The sequence below is a fragment of the Anomaloglossus baeobatrachus genome, chromosome 3, assembly GCF_048569485.1.
Source record: "Anomaloglossus baeobatrachus isolate aAnoBae1 chromosome 3, aAnoBae1.hap1, whole genome shotgun sequence".
Classification (NCBI taxonomy): Eukaryota; Metazoa; Chordata; class Amphibia; order Anura; family Aromobatidae; genus Anomaloglossus; species Anomaloglossus baeobatrachus.
This window is the reverse complement of record NC_134355.1, coordinates 531,381,314-531,400,965: the sequence shown is the minus strand read 5'-3', so window position 1 is coordinate 531,400,965 and position 19,652 is coordinate 531,381,314. Positions and strand designations below refer to the sequence as shown.

Genomic DNA, 19,652 nt, shown 5'->3' with positions numbered 1-19,652 from the left:
ACTTTAATAGAAATAAATACACAGACACATTAGAGACTCCATCTTTATTACCCCCTGTCAGCCCTCCACGATCCATGGTTTTCTGTCTTTCTCGTTCAACAAATGCAGCTCTGCTCCATCACTGCTGCATGGGGGAAGACGCTGCTTCCCGTGCAGCCTTCACTCCGTGAGAGATCAGTGCTGCTGGCGGTGACAGACGCGTTACCATAGCAACAGGGCTTCGATCATGTGATTCCCGGAGCCGCTGTTAGCGGTGACGTCACCGCTAACTGCGTTGCTTTGGCAACGGTGATCTCCGTTAATGACCGGCTGTGTCAGCCGGTCCCTAACGGAACGGGGAGTCGACCGTGTGCTAGAGCATGTCGCCGGTACAAGGCGATACACAAATGTGCACTGTGTACCGGAGAGTGCAATGACAGGTCCTACATGACGCGTCATAGTCATGTGACCAGTCTGTGGCCAATGAGATAATAGCCATGTGACTGATCACATGGCTATTTTGACGTCACGATAGGTCCTGCATCACTGCTGGCAGTGCTGGTCACCGGGAGGATTCAGCGATCATCGGATGGAATAGCGGCAGGAGACAGAGTGCAGGAGGGATCGCGGGGACCGGTAAGTGTTATGGCAATGTTTATTAACTGTATGTGTACATTTATAATGCGTTTTTATGTGTTTGTGATTGCCTCCCATTATAGCCTATTGGTTCGAGTTCGGTTCGTCGAACGTTCGCCGAACTGAACTCGAACGAGACCTCCGTTCGACGAACCGAACTCGAGCTGAACCACGGCTAGTTCGCTCATCTCTACCCATGACCCTTCTTTCTCCACAATTGGTGGCAGCGGTGAGCTACTAATAAGCCTGGGCAATCCGAGGAAGCTGCAGGGGTCTGATGTTTGTAGACACCGTCCTAAGGCTCCACAACTAGGGAGGCCTATAGGTGAGGTATACACAGCAGGTTTTGGATGACACAATCACCACCACCAGATCGGCTTTGGGAAGAGGACCGGAGTGGATATACAGCTGCAACAGGAAACAGCAACTACAGGAGCCGTGCCAGCTTTCCAGCTTTGAAAAGTCGAATACCGGGCTTGACAACCAGTCGATTTCATCCAGGACTTGTCCATTGGGATGCCCAGAACATCATGAAGGACAACGAAAACCCCATCAAGGTTGACTCAGAAGAATTAAACTGTGTCAAAAATTTTGTGGGAGTCTGGAATCAACAGCCCAGTCCCAAGCAGCCCGAATCCAGGAGTTGTTTGTTGCATTGAGGCCCGGAGCCTCAAGAGGGGAGAGAGAATGTGTTATAGAATCAGTTTTGGGAGTTCCAGTTCTCCAACTGTCAGCGCTGGCCCCTACTTCCAGTCCACCATCAAGGAAATAATCTCAGCTGTAGAGAAATTGCCAGTATTTAATGAGTTCAGCACCGAGGCTGATATAGACCTCCAAAGTTTTGAGACCCTAATGCTGATGCAGCAGGTGCCCACGGCTTATTGGGCCAAGTACCTGTGTACTAGTTTGACTTGTCAGGCCCAGGATGCTGTCCAGTTGCTTGGGCCTTGGGACTGCCTGGACTATGGGACTGTTAAGGACACACTGTTGGCTCTTTTATCATAACCGTCGAGAGATATCGCACAAAGTTCTGAACTTTCTCTTGCCAGGGGACCTCCTATGTAGAATTTGGCAGTGAACTACAATGGCACTGTGACTGATGGCGGTATGGTCGAGCTGCGCCACTCTGCTGCTGCCCTCTGGGATGTGATCATGCTCCAGCTACTGAAGATGGTTGCCCCAGAAATACGAGCATGAGTAGCTGACTGATATTCCAACACTCCAGAGCAAGCAGTCTGATTGGCAGATAAGTTTACAGCTAATTGACCCAGCTGGAGACCCAATATGCCCACCGATCCCAGGACATCCCTCAACCAATGACTCAAGTGCCCTCCAGCCTTTTGAGCAGGACTATCCCGTTACCAGCAGAAACCCCACCAGGACAAAGGTTTATAAATAAGGCATGTGATTTGCCCAACCCATGGCACTATTATACGTGCAGCGCCTTAGATACATGGCCAAAGATTTTCTCCAGGACTGGGGTCTAATGCCTGGAGCTCAACTGCTTGTCCACCCGGTCAACGTCGGCAGCAGACCAGGTGGTATACCCTGTCCACACCCTACACTGGGTTGGCCACCCTACATCAGCCAATCTCTATCACATCCAACCGGTCAAAGACAGTAACTTCCAGGCCCAGGGACTTCCGGACACTGAGTCTTTTATCACTCTGGTCAGCCCAGATATTGTAACCCAAAATACATTTACCAAGCCGCAAAGTTACCAACTCTCTAGCTGGGGGTCAGGGCTTAGACATCCCTCTGGTACGTGTGTAGTAGGACTGGGGGACCAACCAGGGAGAGGTTGAAGTTGGGCTCATGAATGGCCTTCTACATCTTTTTTTGGGGAAAAACCTAAGACAAGGGCTGTGCAGCAAGTTTGTCACAGTCATCACCCGCAACCAAGCCAAGCAGCAACCTGATGCGGATTAGTTTGCCACTTTTTTGGAGGATAAACCAAATTCAAAGCTTCCATCCTCCTCCTCTGAGCTGGTGAAATAGATCATAGGGAGTTTAGTGATGCACAACTGATGGACCCTACCCTACAGCTTGTCTGCTGTACTGCTGCTCAACCTGGGGAAAGAATTCAGGGGGCGGTGTATAGATAAAATGGGCTCTTGTATTGGAAAAAGCCCACATATTGTCCAGAGAAACCCTGGACCTGTGTCCATCAGTTCTTGGTACCCCAGGAGTATCAACCCCAACTCCTGCACTTGGCCCATGACGTCCCTGCAGCTGAGCACATGGGGGCCAAAAAGACCTGTACTCACCTGCTGCGTATTTTTTTTGGCTGAGGTTCACTCAAAAAGTGAAGACATACTGAGCTCTTTTCTGGTGTGTCAATAGGTGGGGGAAGCAGTTTCCATCAATTTTGTAGCCCCTTTAGGCAGTCCCAGTCACCATGGAAAGAGGTTCATCCTCACCCTGGTTGACTTTGCCACCTGCTACCTGGAGGCTGTTGCTCTGTCATCCATAGATGAGGGACACATGGCTCAAACTATACTGGACATCTTTAACAAAGTAGGGTTTCCACAGGTGGTATTGACCAACAAGGGGGCCCAGTTCCAAAGCAAACAGATACAGACCCTCTGTGAGAAACATGGGGTATGCCCAATGCTCACCACCCCCTACCACACTGAAATTAACAGGTTGTGTAAGTCCTTCAACTGAACGCTCAAACAGCTAATTAGCCGGAATGTGGAGTCCGACCTGCAGTACTGTGTTTCCCTGAAAATAAGACACTGTCTTATATTGTTTTTTGGCCTGAAAAATGTGCTAGGGATTATTTTCTGGTAGGGCTTATTTCTGGGGAAACACGGGTTGGGGGTAAGTTACCCCCAAGCAAAGCAAGATTTCCCATAGGAAATCATTGCAATACAGACAATTTGTTCCACAACCTGTTAAATGTCCCATTCCACACACGTACAAACACACACAAACACACACATTATGCTCACATTACCTTCCGTTCCCTCGCGGTGGAATGCACATACACACATCCACACAGACACTCGGTGATACTGTACTGGGAACTGGTACGCAGTGGAACACATTGATGCATTCCGCCGAAAGTCTTCCATCCGTTCCACCGCAGGTCCTTGTTTTCCACAATGCTTGCAGTATATTGAAAATACAGACTCCCAAAAGGGTAGAATCTTGGGGCAACTCCACCAGATGTGTAGCATGGAACCTCTATCCACTCCGCACCTTCAACATCTGTCCGATACCGAGGGGAAGATCTTATGTAGGGTCGCTGGGCAGTGGTACCAGCGAGTAAGAACTTCATAATTTTTTTCTTGTGCTGAGCAAGCCATTGATAATTTGTGCGTCCAAAAAAACGCCCACTTCCATTCCTCCTCCACATCCACTCTGAGCTCCTCCTCCCAACCCACAACGAATTTGGGACTGTCTGCTTCATTTCTCTGTTTCATATACTTATATAGAAGTGAGATAAAGTGAGCAGGTGCCAACCCCATGAGGAACAACTTTTCAAACTGAGTTGGACACGCTGCAAACACCCTCTCTCCGCCTCCCTTAGAAAGAAAAGACCTCATCTGTGAGTATTCCATCCAAGACACCTCCTCCCTTGTAGCCACAAGGATCTCTCAAGGGGGCAACACCTGACCCCGAAGGATATGATAAAAATGAGGTTCTTCCTCCCGGCTCCACCCTAAGGAGAGACCAGGGGGAAACTCTGGGTTGCCAAAAAGAGGGGTCAGTGGTCCCCTCCCCAAGGATAATCCACCAGCCTTAACCTCTAAGTCCCAAGTCTTCAACTCCGCCTTTGTGAGCTCCGTCTCCTTTCCTAATCGACCCCTACACGCCCCTCTCAACCATGGGAGATACCGCAAGGGAAGCTCCACGGTAGATTGCTCTAAGTTCACCCACTGTTTAGATCTTCTATGGAACTGCCAATCAAACAGTCTCGTGAGAAAGGCCACTTTGTGGTATAATCTGAAATTTGGAAACCCTGCTCCCTTCCCTGTCTTTGTGCCTTGATAGGGTCTTAAAGCCAATCCGAGGTCTCCGGTTTCCCCACACGAAACTCGACAGAGTCGACTGGAGTTTGGCAAAAAAAACTAGCTGGAAGTCCCATAGGGATAGTCTGAAACAAAAATAAAAATCGAGGGAGAATATTCATTTTAATTGCGTTGATACGCCCAAACCAGGAAAGGCTACATTTATAATATTTATTCATGTATAAATATTAATGTCCTTCGGAACCATTATCCCTAGGTATATTAAAGCCGAATTCTGCCATTTGAAAGGAAAATTGTCCCTAAGAAACTCCCAAGTCTTCGTCCGGCAAGGTCACATCTAAGGCCTCGCTCTTTGAGAAGTTCACTTTGAAGTTGCTTAGGTTCCCAAACACCTCAAACTCTCTAATGAGGGAAGGAAACGAGATCCGCGGCTGAGTAATGAACAAGAGGAGATCGTCAGCAAAAAGGGCCAATTTACACTGCCTCCCTCCCATCTCGACTCCTTTTATGTGATTGTTGTTTTGAATGGCTACTGCCAGATGTTCCATTGTAATAACGTACAACAGTGGAGACAATGGGCACCCCTGCCTGGTACCATTATGGATATGGAATGGAGAGGACAAGAACCCATTTGCCCTTACTCTAGCCGTAGGTCCATTATATAAGGATGCCACCCTTTCTATAAATTTGGAAGCCAACCCCAACTGTTGCAGAGACACCAACATAAACCTCCAGCTCACATGATTGAAGGTCTTCTCTGCATCTACTGAAAGCAAGCACATAGGTAATGAACGAGCCCTCGACCATGCTATAAGGCGGAGCAGCTTATTGCTATTATCTCTGGCCTCTCGACCCCTAACGAACCCCACCTGGTCAGTGTGTACTACTTCCGGGAGCAACGGAGCCAATCTATTGGCCATGGCCTTTGAATACAGTTTGATATCGATATTAATTAAGGAAATAGGTATGTAGTTGCTACTTCCGTATGATCCTTTCCTGGCTTGGGGATATATGTGCTTCCAGTGACTGGGCTACCCAAGGGGCACTAACAGAGACAGCATTAAATACTCTTGTTAGGAATGGGGCTATCTGGTCTTTAAATAACTTGTAGAACCTGGGGGTGAATCCATCCGGACCCGGGCTCTTCCCCGCCGGAGAATCCCCAATGATATCTGTGACCTCTGCCTCAGAAAAATCCTCCTCCAGTGCCTCTATCGATTCCGTGGGGACAGTCGGGAGAGCTGTTTTTTGTATGTACTCCTCATTTTTTTGCTCCAAGTCCTCCGGGGCCATATCTCCAAACTGCCCCTTAATGTGATATAAGTCCCTATAAAATTCCTGAAACCGTTACGCAATTTGAATTGGATTCTGAGTAGCAGTACCGTCCCTGCGCTTAATCACTGGGTTATAACAAGGATCCCCCCGCGGATGAAGGAGTCTGGCCAATGGTCTCCCGCATTTATCACTATGTTCGTATATAAAACGTTTGAATCTAATCTTTTGGCGATCATAATGCTGGTTGACCAGAGTTTTGAGGTACTCTCTTGCTTTGGTGAGATCGCTCATGGCAGATGGCGAGAGTGATTTCTTATGAGCATGCTCCAGGACTGATATCTTCTCCACCAGAGAGGAGATCGCCTGCGCCCTCTCCCTCTTAAGCCTAGCCCAATTCTTTATCAAAATGCCTCTTACAACGCATTTAAGCGCTTCCCACTGTGTTGGAAGAGCTGTGGGCCCCCCGCATGCACCTCCAAAAACTCTGAAATAGTACGCCGTATCTCGTCTACACACCCCTGGTCTCTCAACAGTGTGTCGTTGAGCCTCCAATTCCATGGTTTCAATATTCCATCCGGCATAGTAATACATAGGAATATTGGGGCATGATCGGACCAGGAGATATTTCCGATAGAGGACTGTATCTGCCAGGTCAGAGCACGCTGACTGATTAAGAAAAAGTCTATGCGACTATATGAGGAATGTGCTGGAGAAAAGTATGAATAATCGCGATCCGTGGAGTGTTGCCCTCTCCACACATCTACCAGACGGAGATGTTGAATGGCTCTTTTCACCGCATTGATTTTTCGTCGAGACAGGGGATGGGAACCTGATGAAGAATCCAACTTATGATCCAGTGTAAAATTGAAATCACCCAACACCAGCAGAATTCCCTCCGCAAACTCTGCCAATGTGGACAGGAGGGAGGAGCACATAGACGCCAGGTCTCTATTAGGGAGGTACCAGTTTGCTATGGTGAAAATGGTGGAGTTAACCTCAATCTTCAAAAAAAAGTATCTACCCTTGGTGTCTATTACTTTATCCCTAACCGAATGAACCAGGGACTTATGACCTATACAGACCCCTCCTGACTTAGATTCAGGGTTTGTACCATGTATCCATGATGTATAATATCTGTCTTTAAAGCAGGGAAGATGGCCAGTCTTAAAATGTGTCTCTTGTATCAACAGAATATGTACCTTTTTTTTATGCATATCATATAACACTTGGGTTTGCTTTTGAGGGACATTCAGCCCCCTTGCGTTAAGGGATCCCCATTTAATTTGTGTCATTTTGAGAGGGAGAGGTGATTCCAATTAAGGGAACGAGAGGTCAGAAGCTGATGAGAAAGGATCTATTAGTATGGGGAGAAGTAGGTCCAAAGGGGGCCCAAATGGGATACAGACCAGGGACGAGTTTGAGAGGGAACTAGGAGAGAAGCTGAAGTCCAGGACCTCCAAGGTGGTGTTTTCAGAAATACTACCGGTGCCACGAGCGTCACTAGAAAGACAGCGGGAGCTTAGGGAGATAAATATGTGGCTTAGAAATTGGTGCAAGAAGGAAGGGTTCGGGTTCATGGAGAACTGGGCCGACTTCTCAGTCGGCTACAGGCTCTACGGTAGGGACGGGCTGCACCTCAATGGGGAAGGTGCAGCTGTGCTGGGGGAGAAAATGGTCAGACGGATGGAGGAGCTTTTAAACTAGGATCGGGGGGGAGGGAGGGTAGTGGAGCAAATAAGGGGATAGATAGAGCAGATAGAGACAGGGAGACGGTAGGGGTCAATGAAGGATTAGGGGGGATGGGACATACAAGGAATGTAGGGAGGCTAGGAGTAATAAAGGTGTTAATAGGATTAAATGTCTACTGGCAAATGCAAGAAGTCTTGCAAACAAAATGAATGAATTGGAGACTCTTATGTCAACCATGGATTATGATGTGGTGGGCATTACGGAAACCTGGCTGGATGAAAGCCATGACTGGGTGACAAACATACAGGGTTATAGTACATTTAGGAAGGACAGGAAAGGCCAAAAAGGTGGTGGGGTGTGTATATTTATTAAATCTAACCTAAAACCTGTGTTGTATGATGACATTGAGGGGAACAGCAACAATGTAGAGTCAGTATGGGTAAATGTACATGGGGAGGGGAATAATGGGAAAATGCTAATTGGAGTTTGCTATAAGCCTCCTAACATACCTGAACAAATAGAGGGTGAAATGCTGGAACAAATTGAAAAGGCAGCTAATAATAATAATCGGGTTCTTATTATGGGGGATTTCAACTATCCAGACATTCAGTGGGACATAGAATCTTCTAGTTCTGCTAAAAGCTGTAAGTTCTTATCTACCATTCAAGACCATTTCCTCTCTCAGATGGTAGGTGAACCGACCAGGGGAGATAATTTGCTAGATCTGGTCCTGTCAAATAGACCGGATACAATTTCAGATCTACAGGTCCGGGAGCACTTGGGCACCAGCGATCATAATATGGTAAGCTTCAACATAATATTCAATAGAACATTTCAAAGGGGGAATGCTAAAACCTGGAATTTTAGGAAAGCTGATTTAAACAAATTAAGGGAAGAGCTTAAATGTGTAGATTGGGACAAAGTCATGGTAACTGGGGATACCGAACATAAATGGGGTAAGTTTAAGGATATACTACTAGAGTCCTGTAAAAAACGTATACCCTCTGGTAATAAAATGTCCAGGAATAAAAAGAAACCACTATGGATAAATAAGACTGTACAAAGTATAATAAAACAAAAACAAAGGGCATTTAAAATCTTAAAGGCTGAGAATACAGAAATAGCATTGCAGGAGTATAAAGATATCAATAGGAAATGTAAAAAAGAAATCAAACAAGCAAAATTAGCTACTGAAACAAAAATCGCCAATGACATTAAAATAAATCCCAAAATCTTTTATAAATACATTAATGCCTAAAGGAAAACAAAGGATAGTATCGGCCCCTTAAAATATAATAACAAGTTAGTTATAGAGGACAAACAAAAGACTGAGATATTAAATAGGCATTTCTCATCTGTATTCACCAAGGAACTGACTGTACCAGGGATCATTCAACAAGTGAAAAATCAAAGTCCACCACCCAATATAATTAATTTAACACAAGATGAAGTACGCCTACGTCTGAGTAAATTAAACATTGACAAATCCCCAGGGCCAGATGGCATTCATCCACGAATATTGAGGGAATTGAGCTCCGTAATCGACAGACCGCTGTATCTCATCTTTTTAGACTCACTTGTAACAGGGTTGGTGCCTCAGGATTGGAGGATTGCTGATGTGGTACCGATATTTAAGAAAGGTAAGAGGGTAGATCCAGGCAACTACCGTCCAGTAAACCTGACATCAGTAGTATGCAAAGTTTTTGAGGGCATTTTAAGGGATGACATGCAAAAATATATTGCAGAAAATAATATGATAACTGACAAACAGCATGGATTCATGAAAGATAAGTCGTGTCTAACCAACCTGTTGGGGTTCTATGAGGGGGTAAGTTCAAACCTGGATATTGGTAATGCAGCTGATGTGATTTATTTGGACTTTGCAAAGGCATTTGATACTGTACACATAATAGCCTTATACTAAAGCTCCAGAAGCAAGGACTAGGGGAAACTATATGCAACTTGGTAAGGAATTGGCTAAAAGATAGGAAACAAAGAGTAGTCATAAATGGTACATTCTCTAAATGGGCTATAGTCAGCAGTGGGGTGCCGCAGGGATCTGTGCTTGGACCGATTCTTTTTACTCTCTTTATTAATGACCTTGTGGATGGGATTGATAGTACAGTGTCAGTCTTTGCCGATGACACCAATCTATGTAGGATATTAAAAACTGACCTGGATAGTACAATATTACAAAAAGATCTGGATAAGATGTCAGAATGGGCAGATACTTGGCAAATGAGATTTAATGTTGATAAATGTAAAGTAATGCACCTAGGACGGAGTAATCCTATAGCTGAGTATACATTAAATGGAAGTAAACTCAGGACTACAGAACAGGAGAAGGACTTGGGTATTCTAATTACAAATAAGCTGAGCAGCAGCACTCAATGTCAAGCAGCAGCTGCTAAAGCAAACAAGATTTTAGGGTGTATAAAAAGAGAGATTAGATCCCGTGATCCAAACGTATTGTTACCCCTCTATAAATTACTTGTAAGGCCACATCTGGAATACGGGATCCAGTTTTGGGCTCCACATTTTAAAAACGACATTCAGAAGTTAGAGTCAGTTCAAAGGCGGGCATCTAGACTATTACAAGGAATGGAAGGCCTCACATATGATGACAGTCTGAAAAAGTTAGATATGTTTAGCTTAGAAAAAAGACGTCTCAGAGGAGATCTCATTTATATGTATAAATACATGTGTGGTCAATATAAAGGACTGGCACATGACTTATTTCTTCCAAAGACAGTACTAAGGACCAGGGGGCACTCACTGCGAGTGGAAGAAAAGCGATTCCGACACCTAAATAGGAAAGGGTTCTTTACAGTTAGAGCGGTCAGACTGTGGAATACACTACCACAAGAGGTAGTAATGGCAGATACTATAACAGCTTTTAAAAAAGGGCTGGATGATTTCCTCAGTGCACAAAACATTGTTGGTTATAAATGACTTAGTGACTAAATGTAGAACTGGTGGAGGAAGGTTGAACTAGATGGACCTAGGTCTTTTTTCAACCTAAGTAACTATGTAACTATGTAAGCAGGAGAGATATAAAGTTAAAGCAGGAGAAAAGTAATATAGAAGAAAAAGGGAAAGAAAAAAGCACAGGAGAGACCAGGAGAGAAAAGATGAGAGGATATAGGAAAGAAGAGAAAGAAAAAAAAGGGTAATACAAACTATTGGCTACTACCGCACCCTAAATCACTTTAAATACTTAAACTGAGCAACAGACTCTTAGAATATGTAACTGTGGGATAGAAGAAAAACGTCACAAATGCGAGACGTTAATCCCAATCGGGGAGTGCTTTCCAATGCATAGCTACCTGCCCCGGATCGGAAACCACAATAACTTTAATGACCTATACATCCAGACCGAGACCTGGAGCCCGGAGACATGGTCTCTTACACCCGGCATTGCGGAGAGAGATGGTGGTTTGCCCTCGATGTGAAGAAGTGGGTGAGAATGGATGCCCAGCTGCACACTCGCCCCTCTCCGCCATCTTCACCTGAGTAAAATGTTAAGGTAGCGGTTCCCAGGCTACCTACGTTTTGAAGTCCCCGTTGGGACCGTCTGTTGTTTTTCACAGTTCCTGTTATAGTTCATAGACCATGGCTTTGGACTGGGAAGCCAAGCTAAAAACTATTTTGTCTTGTAAATAGTCCCTCACCAAACTTCTCACCCTGCAGCAGTCTCTGGAGAGGCTGATTGGAGGAAGGGCCTGCGGTAGAGTCGGCCGAGGCCCAGTTACTAGCATAACCGGTGACTACCCTCCGGGTCAGGGGTCCCCTGGACGTGGGGCCCTTACAAAAAGGACTGCCGAGTACGGAACTTTTTACCCGGCCAGTTTGGGCAACACCCGGACCTACCCTGGTCTTGGGCAATGGGTGCTAACCTGTGTTTTAGAGGAGGCATCAGGGCTAGGTTGTTTTGGGTGGGTGAGGTGAGAAGGACCGGGTCCGTCCCTTCCCGGTTTTAAATGTTCAACGTTTAAGAAAAGTGCTTCCCGTAAGGGAAGAAACCAAATATACTTCGATGTAAATATGTTAGTATAGTTGTAATTGTGTTTTACCCCTTTTTCAGCATTTTCAGTTCCTGTTCAATAAATGTTGGTGGTCGGACAGCCCGCGGACGGTCTGTATTAAACCAAGCGGGAATGTGACGCCCTGGCAAAACCAGGTAGTCACAAATAGGCCCCCGCATAACACCATCCCTCACTTAGGTAACAGACAGCCGACCTGAAACCCTAGTCACCCCCCTTAGGGAAAGATAGGCACCCCAGTGGGCGGGACCAGGCGGTTGGACACGCCCACCCTTGGGTCTAGAAAACAAACTGTTTAAGCTCAGAGTTCAAGTTGAGAGTAGCAGAGCTGGGGCTAGGTGTAGTCCCAGCAGGAGGAGAAGTTCAAATTGAACGGTGCCAGGGTTGGAGCCCTGGTACCTTGGCTAGGTGGCAGACGGTGGTCTCCGTCAGCAGGAGATGGGAATACGGCTTGGCAGATCCGAGGTGGACCGGGACAGGGTTGTAGCCCGCCAGTACCGACACGGAGAACTGACCCGGAAACCGTAGCACAGAGGGGGTACTCGTACCCTGAAGCCAGGACCGAAACCAGCGTCCTAGCTAATTAACTGATTGAGGCCAGGATTATAGGTCCTGTCCCACCCAAAGTCCCTAAGAGAAGAAAACAGCCCACCGATAGGGATAGGAGGCCACCGCCAGGGCCCATAGATCCCACGGGCCAACGTCTGCGGGCACAGCTCCTTAGGCCACATCCAGCCGGGAGCGAACTCCTGAGTTCCAGACCAGGCAGTCCACCATACACAAAACAAGTGCAGAGGAAAAGGACAGTGACATGGCGTCACAAACTTAATACGGCCTAGCCCGTACATCTACGTCCCCCTTTTATTCGGCGTGTCCGCGAGACCCTCGGGTCTGGAGACCCTCGAGCCACCCCCCCAGAAGGTCCAGATCCGAGCAGCGGCGGCTTCTGGCATGGGGGCGGCACACAAACATATCCACACATATAAATATATATATAGAGACATACATGCCTACACAGATATATAGAAACACCCCCCAACCCGGCCCCTCTAAACGGAGTAAGGCTAATCACAGAGATTGGACAAACCCCATCCCAAAAACATATATCCCCCCACCCAAATAACTGACCAGAAGCATTCCTTTTTCGTGGCACTCAACACCTATGCTCCAAGGTTAAAGTGTGAGACCTATGATAAGGCTTCCCGCCCATTGACATAAAAAAGAACTTCATCCTCTTATAACAATAAACATAACGAATGTCCGAATGGCACCACAATCATAGTCTCACTTGAGCATCCAGAAGGGAGATAAGAAAAAAAATTACCACTTTGTCAGGGAACCTTTCTTTCCCTCTAGGGGGATGCGGAGCCACCCGTTCCCTCCATCCCTTTTGGGCCACACCCTCCCGCCCCTCCCGGGACTTACCACCCACCAGGCCCAGCGGAAATGGAGGCCATTCCTCGATATTGACCATAGGTATGTCCAGAGCCCAGGAGAAAGCTGACAGATCAGAGGAGGACCGTAGGCAGTGCAAGCGTCCTGCATAGCGTACTTGAAGACAAAAGAGGAATCCCCAACTATAAGGACATTCATAAGCACGCAGCATATCCAAAAGGGGTCTCAAAGCTCTTCTCCTCTGCAAGGTGAGACGAGATAAATCCGGGAGGATGAAGATCCTTCTATCCTGAAAGGACACCGAAGCACCATTACGAATGTTATGCATAATAGCCTCCTTCAAGACGTATCGATGCACTCGAAATATAACGTCTCTCAGACGGTCCAGCTCTGCAGGTTTAGGGACCAGGTCTTTGTGAGCTCTGTCAAGCTCCAGCTTTTTATTCGGAGGTTCTCCCTGAATGTCATTAAAGATAGCTTGCAAAGTGCCAGGGAGGTCTCTGGACTCTTTGGATTCCGGGAGTCCCCGCACTCTAAGATTATTTCTCCTCCCTTGATTTTCTGCATCATCCATAGCTTCAATTAAATACTATAGTTGATGGGAATGCTGATCAGTCAGGTTTTGCTGATCCTGAGCCGCTGCCTCCAGAGCCTCCCACATCATGAGCCTGACCCTGGGCTTCTATCTTTTTCACTTCTCCCTTTAAGGTCACCAGCTCCTCTTTATACGCAGATTCCAACCTGGCTATGTATGCCTCCATGTCCTCTCTGGTGGGGATGGTATTTATATGGGCGCGCAGCTCTTTCAGCTCAGCAAGGACCCCTGACTCCTCTGAAGCAGGTTTGGTGGTGGGGCACTCAAGAGCTTCTGGGGCCCCCCCTCGAGGCTCCCTCAAGTCCCGTCTCCCCTCCCCCACTCATAAGGCACTCTGTTGCTCGTGGCTCCCGCTGACTTTCCTTCTCTGATGGGGACTTTGCTTTTGTGCCTGTGAGCTGAGGGATCTCCTCCAGTACATGCTGACTCTGCCTTTCGGGGGTGTCAGGCCCGTCACTATCTCCTCCTGACTTGCCTGCCGACCTCTGCTCAGCTGCCGCCGGCGCCTCCTGCTGTTTGCTGGATCCCCTTGTCACTGCTCCGCTCTTCACAGTGGGAGACCGGCGATCCGAACCCGACTGCTTTGGTTGCTGCTGACGGGACCCCTCACGGTGCACACCGATCTTCTCTCCTCTCGCGCCCGCCACGCCAGCACCTCGTGGATCCACTGCGGCCATCTTGGATGAGCTGCAGGTATGTGAGGTCGCGGCCCGCGCTGGTCCCAAAAAAAACCTCGCAATTCCTTTCTTCTCTGCCTGGAGGTCCCGGGCGTTGCTCCCCTGTGTTCTCCTCCCTCTCCTTTGGCTCATGCTCCGTTTTAGGTAACCGTCGGCTGATTTAAACGGCTGATTGCCGATCTGGGAGCAGGAGCGAAGCTAGTATGCTTCCTTACTCCTGCATGGCCAGACCACGCCCCCCGGGTGTCTGCTTTCTTTGATGATGTGTCCTGCAGTATTCTTTAACTTTTTTTTAACTGCATAGGCACTTAATTACTGAGCCACAACTAGGGCTTATTTCAAGGGTAGGCCTTATTCTTAAGCCTTACTCAAAAAATGGTGACAATTACTGCTAGGCTTATTTTCGGGGTACGGCTTATTTTCAGGGAAACATGGTAGTTCCTCTTCACTTTCGGGAGGTGCTGCAGAATTCTACCGGGTTCTCTCCTTTCAAATTGCTGATTGGATGAAAAGTACAAGGGTATTTTGAACTTGTAAAAGAGAGTTGGAGGGTAGCTTCCCCACAGAAGAGTGTAACGCTCCATAGTGTTGAGGCGAGCAGTAGTAGGAGTGGACCCACTGGGCCACAGGGGGAGTGAGGGCTCACTAAGCGACCACTGGGGTAGCCGCCAGGTGCCAACTCCCAGAGCAGTACGCGTGAGTGTGGCAGCTGACCTCCAGGGCAATGGATGCAGGGACGGACACAGGTGCAGGCAGGTACAGTCTCTAGTGTAGGCAGGTGCAACCAAGATGGCTGAGGCAGACAGGACAGCTGGAGCAGACAGTTACAGTGTGCACGACAGGGTCAGACGAGTATGGGAATCGAGACTTGTGTTGTCTGGGCACCTCCCCTAATGGGAGGATGCCTTAAGTACCTACTGCCTCTCAGCTATAGGCCGTGGTCACACTTGCGTATGACTCGTGCGAGAATTGGATCACACTGCCGAGACCGGCTGCGGCTCTCCTGACAGGAGCAGGTCAGCATCATAGAAATATATACAGTGGAGCTGCTCCTGGCAGAAGAGAAGCTAGCCGGTCCGGGAAGTGCGATCCGATACTCACACGAGTCACACACAAGTGTGACTCCACCCATGGGCTGAGAGACATTTCTGGGTTATGGTTCACTGACCCTTTGTGAGCGGGGCAGGTGAGTGCACACCGTAAGCGCATACCTGGGGGACCTGTGCGGCATGTACAGGCCCCAGGAGGAGGAAACAGCAGAAGAACACATGGACAGTAGTGGAAGTGTGGAGGAGGATGCAGTCCAGCCGTGACGGTGAATGAGTTGGCGTCCATGCTGGGGAGTGGCAGGGTAGTGCAGGGACGCCGACACTACAAAGAGGTTCCTAGTCTAGATTATGTTAAAAAATTTAGGGAAAACATGAGGTACTTCATGGTCTTAGCACACAGGAACTTATAAGTAGCTAAGGAAAGGCAACAACTGTGTTACAACCATACTGTCAGACTCCAAGAATTTGCCTGTGGACAGAAGATTCTAGTACTAATACTGGTATGACAAAAACAAGCTGCAGGTCATGTGGATGGGTGCATTCCTCCAGAACCTGCAAAAGTAAAAGCCATTACCCAGTGACTCCCGCCCAGTTAACCAAAAACAGGTCTGCACATTCTTAAGGACCACAAATTATAAAAAGTTTATCTCCAATTATAGTACAGTAGTAAAGCCCTTCACTGACCTCACCATCAAAAGGTATGCCCACAACTTCATCTGAACCCCAGAATGCGAGTCCGCATTACTCCAGTTGAAAATCCAGCTAGCCCAGAGCCCAGTCCTGACATCTTTCGACATCTGCTGCCGATTCATTGTCCAAACAGACACATCAGATACTGGGAGCCGTACTCCTAGTACAACCTAGAGAGGGCATACACCATAATGGAAAAAGAAAGCCTGGCCATAGTCTGGCACCCTGAAAAAATTGCAACGGTACGTCTATGGCAAGGACCAGAATCCATTAAATTGTTTAAATCAGACTGTCAGGGACAATGGATGTTTACTCAGATGGAGTCTGGCCTTACAGCCCTATATTTTTCCTGTCTCACATAAAAAGGCAAAGATCATGGAAATGCCGATGGACTGTCCCGACAAGTGGAGAAGATGATCGGAAGCCTATCATGTCTAGCAGCCCAGTCAAGATTGATCAACACCAAAATGAAGCAACGATAAGAACTAACTAAGAAGGGGAGGAATGTGACGGCTAAGCCTCAATAAAGAAAATCTGGCCCCTTGTGAGGGGGAGAACTATTCTTAATTATGCTAGATGTACTATTTTTTTGTTCAGTAAGTCAAGGGACATGAGACATTGTTTCATGTGATATTGAACAGTGCCCCTTTTTGTATGCTAATTTGTAGAATGCCTGCTAATTTGGATTGCATCAGACTCCTGCGGTGTACTAGTGTGCATCATTTGGAGGGCAATTGAACTAGCGAACAATGACGGAATAGCCATGTTTATGTCCCCCAAATCCTGTGGGGCACAATGACTAGAAATGTGAGCTGAAGGATATAAAAAGGGGCGTGCCCCTGTCACCAATGTGATTCTACAGAGTATCAGTCTAGGGACCATGGTTTCAGCCAGGGGATTAAAGAACTGTTCCACTGCCCACCACTGAGCCCACAAATTAATTTGGAGAACTCGAGTTGGAACAATCCGGTCACCTGGCCACATACCTCATTGTGCTCAGTCAGCTTCCTAAGCTTGCTGCTATCTCCTCTAGGTGGGTGCCTGCCAAAAGAGGGGTGCTGCTGGCTGGGGTAGTGGCCCTCAATGCCCTGAAGTCTCAGAGGTTCTAATCCCTGGAGAGCCAGCAGAAGGGCACGTGAGACTCTGTAAGTTGCAACATCTTGTGTCCTTGTTGGGAATGTACTATAAGCTCTTGACAGTTGGTATCCCAATAAAGCCTTACCAGAGTTTGGTACCCTCACGCTGTGTTGTCTGAGTATTGTTTTGCCCATGGGGAAGGAATACGGGCATTCAGTTGGATGAGTCCCAGCGTCTGTGGTCTTTCTAAAGACAGCCAAGCAGACGAAAGCACCCCCGACCCTCTTGTTTCTACACCTTGTTTGAAAAGAGCAGAGATTGGACATGTGCATCTCAGGGGATTGCATCACTAGACATTGAAGAGTTATCTCCTTTCCCAGAGATTAAGTAAATCTTCCAAGCTTAGCCCAACTCCTTTAATGGAAAATGCACTTTGATCTATTGCTCCGGCAAAACAGTTCTGCTTTGCAAACTGCATTGTGTGATAAAATTGTCATGTACACAGGACTTATATATCACAATGTAGTATGTACAGTAGAAGTAAGGTAAGCCCCTGGAATAAATTCCCGCTATGGGCCCTAGAGACCCCAGTCCAACCCTGTCACAATGGAGTAAACTCACCGTTTGGAGACGTCCATGGCTTCCAGATTTCAGGCAGTCATTGCCTGCAAAGGATTCTCTACAGAGTATTAAAAATAAACATTTTATTTATGGTAAAGTTCATTTTTCCGATTACTGTTGTAGAAAAATGGTTACATTTCCTAAACTTTTCACCTGATATTTTTGTACAACCCATTAATTAAACTTGAAAGCCTTCACTTCAATTGTTTCATTTTAAATCAAAAGTAGTGCAATGAAGAGCCGAAATCACGAAGATTCTGTCACTGTCCAAATATTTCAGGGGGGAAGTATAGTTCATGACTTCATCATTCCCAGCCATGACTGATGACACATCCTCCTCTGTGGCCTCCCTGCCAAAACTCTTGCACTCCTGTAGTCTATCCTTATTGTGATGGTGTGATATTGTGGGTTATGTAACATTTTATGTGGGTTCATGTTTTGGGCGTGGTGGTCTGTCGATTCAATATATTGTTTGTCCTGTTAAGTCAAGTTATATCCCCTTGCAGTGCTTCTCTTCCTAGGTCTTGGGGAGGGGTCCTGGAATCCACCCAAACTCTCTGTTTACATGGGAGATTAATCAGTCTGTTTGTGAACTTTTATGAGTGAAGCAGGAAGATTTATCCTCTGTATGCAAAAGCTGCGGCTCCCCAGAGAGATCTGGACACTTATTGCTTACTGGACTATATTCATGTTTCAGGACTATTTTACCCTCTGTCTGGTGGATTATGTTATGGACCATTTGATTTGCTCGGAATAAATGTTCTTTGGATTGCTTATCCATCTCTCCTCTGTTGATTGTGTGATATGGGAGAAGGACCTCGTGATACTTATTTTTTTGCAACCGACACCTGAGAATACTTGCTGTAATCGGAACTAGCAATCAGATGTGATGGTGGCCAGGAGCCTACTGAAAGCTCTGGTGTCCTCTGAATTGCTACAGCCCAGTAATTATTCAATAATACACTAAAGGGCCGGTTTCAGACGTTCATGTTTTCGGTACATGTGGCATCTGTTTTTTACACAGATGTCACGCATACACATGTTATTCTATGGACTAACTTACATGTGTGTGTTGTCACACAGATCGTGTGGCCCCGCATGTCCATTTTTTTTCTGACAGCACTGATGTCACACAGGCCGCACACTGATGTGTGACACACCTGTTTCCAGTCTTTGGCGCTGCTGTCACTTGCTTCCAATCCCCGCTCATTAAATATGCACTGCACTGAGGGCCGGAAGAAGCAGGGACTGCATCATCGGGACAGTTGAGTATCCAGCAGTGTGTTTAGTGATGTCAGGGTGTCATCCGAGTAATGAACTCTGATGACCTGCTGATGACACCTCCGCGACATCTGTTGTACCACTGGTGTCGCGACAGTGACTTCACGGGTTCATCAGAGTACATTGTGAACTCCGATGAAACCTGTGATGTTACAGCCGCGACACCAGCTGTAGCGCAGGTGTCACGGGGGTGTTGTCAGGAGGTCATCAGAGTTCATTGTAAACTCCGATGAACCCCTGAACCTGTGATGTCACTGCCGCGGCTGCACACACTCTGTTGAGGGCACCGCTGTGGTGACCTGGGCTAACCTTATTAGGTCCAAGTCACCGCAGGGAATCACACACAGCAGTGTGTGTGTGCCTGCAGAGGCTGCTCTCACAATCAATGGGGAATGTTCTGTTCTCCATTGAATATGCAGACATGGACCCCCTAATTGGATTACATTGGACCATGATTAGGGCTTTGCTATGGAAATAAATTGGAAGAGAGGGTGTCTCTTGTCTTTATTAAATGATTAAATTTCTTTTTTTATGTTTTTTCAGGTTAGCTTTTGGGGAAAGTCGTGGTATTTCACCATGGATTACGACGAGCCTTGTCAATTTTTTTATTTTTAAAAAGAAAAAAGCAAATAAATTGGTAAACAACGGCAAGAGTTGTTTTTCTTTTT

General features: G+C 46.9%; 1 long non-coding RNA gene across 1 annotated transcript in view; it reads right to left on the bottom strand.

The window, feature by feature from the left end:
* Positions 1 to 19,652, bottom strand: part of LOC142296788 (uncharacterized) — a 49,504-nt gene that overhangs the window by 27,083 nt on the left and 2,769 nt on the right. Inside the window, exon 2 of the long non-coding RNA XR_012751697.1 lies at positions 17,704 to 17,761. This is a non-coding gene — a long non-coding RNA (uncharacterized LOC142296788). The remainder of the gene's footprint in view (positions 1 to 17,703; positions 17,762 to 19,652) is intronic.